Here is an 8686-nt window from a genome sequence, read left to right on the forward strand (position 1 = left end):
TCATCGCACAAATATGCCCATCAGGTGCGACATGGCTTCTCCCTCTCCCTGTCTCTCTCCACATGGAAAATAAATCCACGTACCTCTACTACCTCCTATTCCCCCACATGAGAATCAAATCTATGTCTCTCTTAAGCTGGTGTAAATAAGTTTTGGTATGGATCTGATGTGCTCTTAGAGATACGGACATTTATTATATATCATCTCCTTTCATAGTGTTGTGCCCTCCAGGGAATTCAATCTCCAATATTCTCACTTATAGTCTTGGGATACCTCTTGGAGATCGGGTCATAGCACGAATATGCCCATCAAGAGAGCTTCACCACACAGTAAATAAGTTCTAATCATCTGTATTCTTTTACATGTTGATTTGAGATTTTTTACAAACTGCTGTCCTATTTATTCAGTTGTTCCAATCTGTTATTCCCCAGCTTTGCAAGTACAGATTAAGTCTAAGTTGTTATAATTAGGATCCATGATATAATTAGCGCTATTCAATATTATCAAATTTGCGTGTCATATGGTCACTACAATTAGCCATGAGAAGGACTCATGGTAACTGTAGCTCATTTTCATTAGGCTACTCCATTAACCTTAATAGGGACAAACTTATTAGCCTTCACATGATACTACTTGATGAAAAGGTGTTTTATCAGTACATTTGTATGATTTTCTTGCTACTATAAGTTAATAGTAGTTATTATAACTCCTAAGGTATATTTGAACTGCATTATAATTCTTTCAGGGCACTATGATAAATGGGAACGAAGGAAACATATGGTTAACATGTTGAGGCCAGTTATCCAAGAAGGTCCAGTCCACCGCTAATATATATTAGGTAAAGTGCTATCCTCTATTTTCTTTTTTTTACGGGGGCGCTATCATCTATATCCAGTAGATTAGATCCTGGGGGTACCCGACCACTACCAATTGATCAGCTAATGCGCTGCCTCTAGGTATAACAAGGCGATCAATCTGCAGGAATTCTAATCAGTTTATATCATCAGGGAGATTGATTGTGCACATTACTGCTCACGCATAGTTTTATGTTAGCATGGTGGCATATAACACTATATCTATATCTATACTTTTACTTACTTACTTATACTAATTACAAACTCCCAAGGAATTGCCACGTTAATCAGAAATTAGGAGCCGTTCATCTAGGGTCGGACCGATTTATTACAGTGTAGATTAACCAGCTTAAAATAAAAATAAAACATGATCGGAAAGGCCCATAGTGCTTTGACGTGTAGTTGGAAAAATAGAAGCCAAAAGAAAAATAACAAGAAGCCAAAAGTGCTACGATTAGCTTTCCTTCTCCTAAAAGAAACCAAAAGAGATTAATATCCATCTAATACTTCATCACGGTTGTAATGAAAAGTTAAAATAAAATAAAAAGGTTGCATAGGCCCACATGCTTTCACGTACGGGAGTAGGGGAATAGAAGTCTAGCTTTCTTTCTCTTACACGCAAGCAGTCAATATGCATCTAATTTCTCATCTTTCACATAGAAAATCTTTTTTGCGCAGATTTCTAGGTTGCCTTCTATCAAGAACTCTGGAGTGTCCGCTGCATGGCCTAGCAAGGAGCAGCTCATCGTCGTCTCTCACATCTCGACCGTGGAAGCATGTATGAATGTGTGGAACCGGCATGCCGGACGCAAGCTCAGAACCAGTCACGAGCGGATGTTCATGTCATGGATGCATGTCTCGAGCGCTCTTAACTACCATCAGAATATCTATAGCAAGCATAACAGCGTGGTTATGGCTCACGAAATCAGGATCACCATCTCTCTGCAACTCTGGAGCATCTGCTGCATATGCTAGCAGGAGCTGCCCACCATCATCTCTCACATTTCAACCGTGGATGCATGTATGTATGTATGTGTGGCAGCGGCATGCCGGACGCAAGCTCAGAACCAGTCATGGGCGCATGTTCAAGTCATGGATGCATGTCTCAAGCGTTCTCAACTACCATCAGAATCTCTATAACAAGAATAACAACATGGTTATGGCTCATGAATTCAGGCGATCTGGAAAGGGATGCTGGTGACAGTGGAAGGCATCCGGCATCTTGCCGGGACAAACTTTCATGTGCCGAGCAAAGAATGTTTTGAAGCAAATTCATACGTTGGCCAATGGACTGCCCCCTTGGAGTTTGAATGTACGTGTGCATTCTCTATTCTTATAGTTACTTTTTTTCAACATGCAAGCTAAAAGCGCTTTCGAATTTGATCCTTGATGCGACTTAGAAAACATTGAAATAGAATTTCATTAGCTAAATTTGTTCATTAGTTTTAGTTTTTGTTTTTTGCAGCAACAACAGAATGCCACCAGTGTTTTAGTTATGTCCTCTGTACATTAACCAGTGGTTGAGATGATAGTTCAGAACAATCGCAGTGCTGGAGATTCGATCACTCTTTGCATTCTTTAGAATACAAGATTTTGAAGTTCTCAAGTTCACTAAAAACTATGGCGAGACAAAATGTTGAGTGCCGAGCAAAGCAAGTCTTATAGCGAATTATACGGTGCACATGGCCAATGGAGTGCTCCCTTATATATTTTTTCTTTTGAGCTCTAATGTACACGTGCGCATTCTCTATTCTATAGTTATATATTTCGTTCTCAAGTTGCAAACTGAATGCGCTTTCAAAATTGATCCCCTAGGCGACTTCTAAAACTTTGAAATAGCTAGAATTTTAGTTGCTAAATTTCTTCAGTAGTTTTAGTTAACTTTTTCAGCAACAACGAAATTCCACCAGTGTTTTAGTTATGTTATCTGTACATTTACCAGTGGTTTAGATGATAGTGCAGAACAATCTCAATGCTAGAGATTGAATCACTATTTGCAGTCTTGAGGATGGAAGATTTCGAAAATAAGAAAAAAAATCGATAGAGTGTGCTTGCCCATATCAGATTCTTCTATTCATTTAATTATTTCTCTGCTGCTACACTTATATATTAGGTTTCAGAGTTTGTAGATTTCTGCAGGTTGTCGGACATGTTCTTTTTTTCATTCATGTAATCACATCTTCGCAAGTACACAAAAAACATCGAGTCCCTTACAATCGGATTGCCCTGAGGTCAGATGTATTTGTCATGTATCATGTAAATGAATGGATTCCTTACAACATTATGCAGATGAACTATGTTAATTGCTCAGTGTATCCCGGATCTTCCAAAGTAACAATTTCGTGAACTAAGATTAATCTGAAGTGAAAAGCGAGAGAAACAAAGCTGCACAGCTACGCTGCAATCTCTCCAAGCCTTCAACTAATTAAGACTATGGATAGATATCCTATTGTCCTGTAATCCATGTTGTCCACATGCTAGATATTCCTACATAGTTGAACTGCATCCTATCCAAGTCTTTGATTAATTTAGACTATGGATGCTGTGGCCAAAGTGGTCGGACCCTTCCCTGGACCCTGCGCAAGCCGGAGCTACATGCATCAGGTTGCCCTTTTTTATGCTGTGGCCAGTGGCAATTACACGGTCGATACTGCACTTCAGACTTAATGCGCAACCATACCCTAGCATTCATGTGTCTTCTCATATTTGTTTCTTTTGCAGACTTCCTACATCCTAGGGTAGGAGCAGTACCACCATTACATTTTGCCAAGCTTTCCACCGTACTACCTTGGTAACTACTACTGCAAATCATACCAACTACACCAAGCCTCTGTAGCTGCCAGATACTCCACGCCCCTTTGATGGAGTTGTGCCAAATAGCAATAATTGAGTGACATGACCATCCAATCATCCAGGGACTGAATTTCTTCATGATTTTCATGCAATCAGAAGCCCCCTCGGCCGGGTTATCTCTGCCACACTTCGGGTGCCATCATGTGTGATTAGCAACGCTGGAGAGTACCCTGTCCAGCCCATCATCCAGTCAGTAACTTTTTCGGCGGCGGTGTCTACACTATTCTTACATGGGATAAATACGACGAGCTGCTTTAGCATTGTTTGTAGCTGGCTTTTCAAGTCCGCCGTCAAATCCCAGGGCTCAACCCTGTACAGGGGGTGGAAACTATCAAGCTGGAGTACGGTAGGGGCAGAGGGAATTTCCGGTAGAGTGGTGAAATGCATTGAGATATCTAGCCCGTGCGAATGCACGGGTTGACGACTAATTAGCCTAATTGGTGCCTTCGGAGCACGATGACAATTGGAAGTGGTTTTCATGGGGGCGGTAGAGGGTAATAGTATTCTCCCTTCGGATTTATAACCTGGTCGAGCAAAAATCCCGCTATTGCCTCTTGAAGTGCTTCTACGCGCTCCGTTTCTAGGAGCTTCTCCCGCACCTCTCTGAACTGTTAAGAATGAGATCAATATGCATGTGTATTAGTTGTGTGACTAGATATCGATAATGGTGTAAAAAATGTGAATAGTGTTTTGACAAGCGTACCCATTCCTGTCTTTGAGATCTGCTCCTTTCGGAAGCCATCATGCGAATGTTCTCGCAAACGCAGAATGCACACAGATCAGTCCCCTGCGCCTGCTTCAGGGCCTTTACGAGAATGGAATTTGATCAGATAATAATTAATCAAGCATGATAATTAAAGAGATGGCAGCTAGCTAGCTAGCTAGTACTACTTAATTACTTACCTTGGGTCGAAACCATTGAAGCTTTTTTTTCCATTCGCCATCCGTGACGCTGATGAACCTTGCCCAAGCCCTGCCTGCCGACAAAGAAAATGAATAAAGGGGTTATTAAATAGTTCATATCATGAAATGACGAACTAAATAGGCCGAGATATATAGTTAATAATGATTGAAATTACCTGTTGACTATCCCAAACAAGATGTTATAGTCAGTTTTAACTTTGACTAGTGAGTCCAGTATTTCAACTGTTCCGTCGTCAACTTTAATGATACACAAGACCCAGAGAAATCTGCATGCACACACGTTTGCATGTCTTAATTAAGCGGGCATATGTAAGCAAAAACATGTAGCTAGCTAGTAGGCAAAAACAGAGAATTTGTAGTACAAGACAGTGTGACTCACTAGAAGTTGTAAGGAAGTAGTATATCTTCATTGTATTTGAGGCGCTTCAAGAACTCTAGCATGTTCTCCTCTACGTCCTTTTGATGATGTTAATTTATCCGCCATGTGTATTCATTAACGGTGTTTGGGTCAATGAACCCTATGCCATAGCTTCCAACTTTTCTCATTTCATACATCTTCATCCTGCATAATACCACAGAATAGAATATAGTGAGGATAATTACAGGTAATGATTGATCAAAAGGATCACTACAGCTAGCTTGAGACTTAAATTACAGAAAAAAATCACTTACAGACAATAGCAACTGATGATAGATTTGTCGAGTGCGTCTTGATTGTATAACTGAAACAGTTCAGAATACTCAACGGACAGAGCTTTCTCATGGAAGTAATGATCCTCCTTGACATTTACCATGAGGGGCAATTGATCTAAAATCTTGGTAATGTTCATGTACCATTGATGCAATTCATACATTCTCGTTGGGAGGTTCTTGACCTTGTCTGGCTCGACCAAAGGTTGGCCCCGGACATATTTCCGTTTTATTTCATCCTCTCTAAGCACAGGCATGGGCTCGATCTCGAAGAGTTGTCCAACAGTGATTTTGAGAACTTCAGCCTACATTATATGGTCCTCCGTTATTACCACATTGCCCACCTCAGGAACGTAAACTGTTTGCCCACAATAATATTAGGCGCGCGTACTGTCACGTGTTGTTGGCACAACAAGCGAGGGGATCGATTGCGCCGCCTGTTCTCCCAGCTGGGGAATGGTTTTCCCGCATTTTTTGACAGCTGCTTCTTGCTTGCTCGATCCCGAGCTCGCCTCCTTACGTAGACGTGCTCGATTTAACTTCCTGATGTGGCGCTCATAGTCTGTGTCAACAGGCTTGGGAGCTGGTGGTTGAGCCATACGAATGAAGTGGTCTATCGTTTCCTCAGGCACTTTCTCCCTTGGCGGCGGTGGCGGTTTCGGTGCAAAATGGGCTTCCACCTCGGCCTTCGATATTGCTGCGATTTCCTCCTCGGACCTGTCATAAGCCCTCGCGGAAGAGGCGCGAGGCTTGGACCATATTTATATCACTTGCCTCCACCTGTACTTCCTGTACTACCTCGACTCGTACCGCTACGCACCATAGCTGCAGGGTGTCTCTTCTGCGATTGCTGAGGCGGCGGAGACGGCTGACGGGGCTGAGTTGGACGAGGAGGAGTGGCCGCCTGAAGCTGTGCCGTACTTGGAGGAGGAGTGGCCTGACGTTGTGCCGGACTTGGAGGAGGAGTGGACGTCTGACGCTGTGGAGGACTTGGAGGAGGAGGAGTGGCCTGACACTTTGCCGGACTTGGAGGAGGAGTGGCCTGACACTTTGCCGGACTTGGTGGACTTGTAGGAGCGGGAGACTGCTGACTCGGTGGCGGACTTCGACGAGGAGTCGGCTGACGCGGTGTCGGTGGCCTTCGAAAGATGATGCAATCCTTTTTCCATAGTATGATACAATGGTTGGCCTCTTCGAGAAAGAGCTCGTCGTCACCTCCAGGAATGTCAAGCTCTAGCTCTGAATATGGGACCACCACCTCATCAACCAAGACACGAGCATAGCCTGCTGGAATCGGGTTGCAATGGAAGGTTGCCTCGGGGGGATTTGTAAAAGCAACGGCGTCCGCCACCTTCATGGATATGTTCTTCATTTTGATGTGTAGCTCGCAGCTAGTGTTCTTCATGATGTCATCCACGGGGTATCTACCCAGCATTGCGTCATCCGGGGTGGAACCCATGCTGCTTCTCGGCATGGATGGGGCTGTGCTATCCAATGCTGGATCATTCACTAGCTGCTGCAGCTGCTGAGACCCCCTTTGCTGGGTAAGTGAGTCGATCTGCTCCTGCTGCCGCTGGAATTTGACTACCAATTCCGCTTGACTTGCTTCTAGGCCTTCAGGGCGTTCATAGTCCCGCTTCCTCTGCTCCTCCTCCATCTTCCTCTTCTTCTCCTCCGCAATCTTCTTTCTCGCACGGGTTCTATAGTCTGTGTTCCAGTCTGACAACCCCTCATACCACGGAATAGCGCCCTTGCCTCGTGTTCTTCCCGGGTGTTCAGGATTTCCCAGGGCACGCGTAAGCTCGTCATTCTCTCTGTTGGGCTGGAACACCCCCGATCGTGCCTCTTCTATTGCAACAAGTATCGCATCGTCGGCTCCCTTCAGACTTGCCCTCGTCGAAACATTGCATGTCTTCAGGTCCAACTCCCCCCCATGCGCATAGAACCAAGTCCTGACCCTGGGGGGCCAGCTCTTAGTAACCGGAGTGGCACCTGCTTCCTCCATCTCTTTCTCAGACTTATCCCACTTAGGCATTGGCACCGCATAGCCACCTGGCCCCAGCTTATGCAACTTATCCTTTTTTTCGGCATTCTTCTTGTTTATTCTCGACCGTTCCTTAGCTAATTCCGAATCCTTGAATTTCACGAAATCATCCCAATGAGCACGTTGATTCTCTAGTGTTCCCTCAAATACTGGAGTCTTCCTTCCTCCCTTGACGTACTTGTCCCATTCACGATTCTTGTGGTTCTTGAATGCAACCGCCATCTTCCTAAGGGCAGCGTCCTTGACTTTCTGCACATCTGCTTCTCTGAAATGAACTGGTAGGGTGAAATGTTCCATGAGAGTATCCCAAAGCAGATCTTTTTGATTCTTGTCGACAAAAGTAACATCTGGATGTGGAGCAACATCCTCTTTGCCTTTTTGTCTTTTGTCTTTTGCTGGCTCTCTCCATTCTTGAAGGGAGATCGGGAGTTGGTCCTTCACAAGAACTCCGCACTGACGAACGAACTTGTCCGCAATCTTCTTAGGCGCTAATGGTTCGCCATTAGGTCTAACTGCCTCGATATTGTACTTTACGCCCTCCTTCAACTTTTTGTTCGGGCCTCGTTTCGTCCTTTTGCCTGAAGATTTCCTCGATCCGGATGGCTGAAAGAACAAAGTTCGATTCGTTAATATATCTTCAAGTCATTTAAAACAGGTGATGATCACCAGATACCTGCTTATAAAAATATATATACCTTGCCGGTCTTTGTTGTTTCAGAATCAACATGTTCTTCGTCATCATTATAATCGTAGTTCATGACTTCATCAATTCGGTCGTCGGGATCGAATATCATATCACCCTCTCCGGTGTTGTTTAGAAATTCGGAGCCGTCATAATCTTTTTCATTCTGATCATCATCTGGCCCGCGTATCATATCGAACATGGCCTGTTCTCCCTCTCTGTCGGTATTGTCTGCCATAGCTTTTATTTAACTAATTCAAAAGAAATATAAAACAATTTAGTATTCAAATTACATCGTCTCGAATAATAGATATAATCTCGAATACTTCGTCTACAATAATAGATATAATCTCGAATACATTGTCTCGAATAATATATAATATTGAATAGTACATCACTGGCTAGCTAATTAAAGATCGAATACTACAGAAGAATCTAGGACACTCGCGGTTCCTGCGGCGCGGGCGGTGGACACCCAAAGAGAAGGAACCCTCACAGGATCATAGCTGAAGTGAGATCCCCGAAGATACTGCCAGGTATTGGAGAACCTGCCGCCCTCTAATGCAACCTTGTAGCGATGGACGTGCTCGTCCTCCTCCCTGACACGGCGACGTACCACCTCCGGCGGGGCCGGGTCCC

General features: G+C 43.9%; 1 long non-coding RNA gene across 1 annotated transcript; it reads left to right on the top strand.

Moving 5' to 3' along the window:
- Positions 1 to 327: 327 nt before the first annotated feature.
- LOC123133639 (uncharacterized) lies at positions 328 to 2995 on the top strand. The gene is made up of 3 exons (XR_006465329.1): positions 328 to 838; positions 1533 to 2166; positions 2320 to 2995. It is a non-coding gene; the product is annotated as an uncharacterized lncRNA (long non-coding RNA).
- The last annotated feature ends 5691 nt before the right edge of the window (positions 2996 to 8686 follow it).

The sequence above is a fragment of the Triticum aestivum genome, chromosome 6B (assembly GCF_018294505.1).
Source record: "Triticum aestivum cultivar Chinese Spring chromosome 6B, IWGSC CS RefSeq v2.1, whole genome shotgun sequence".
Taxonomy (NCBI): domain Eukaryota; kingdom Viridiplantae; phylum Streptophyta; class Magnoliopsida; order Poales; family Poaceae; genus Triticum; species Triticum aestivum.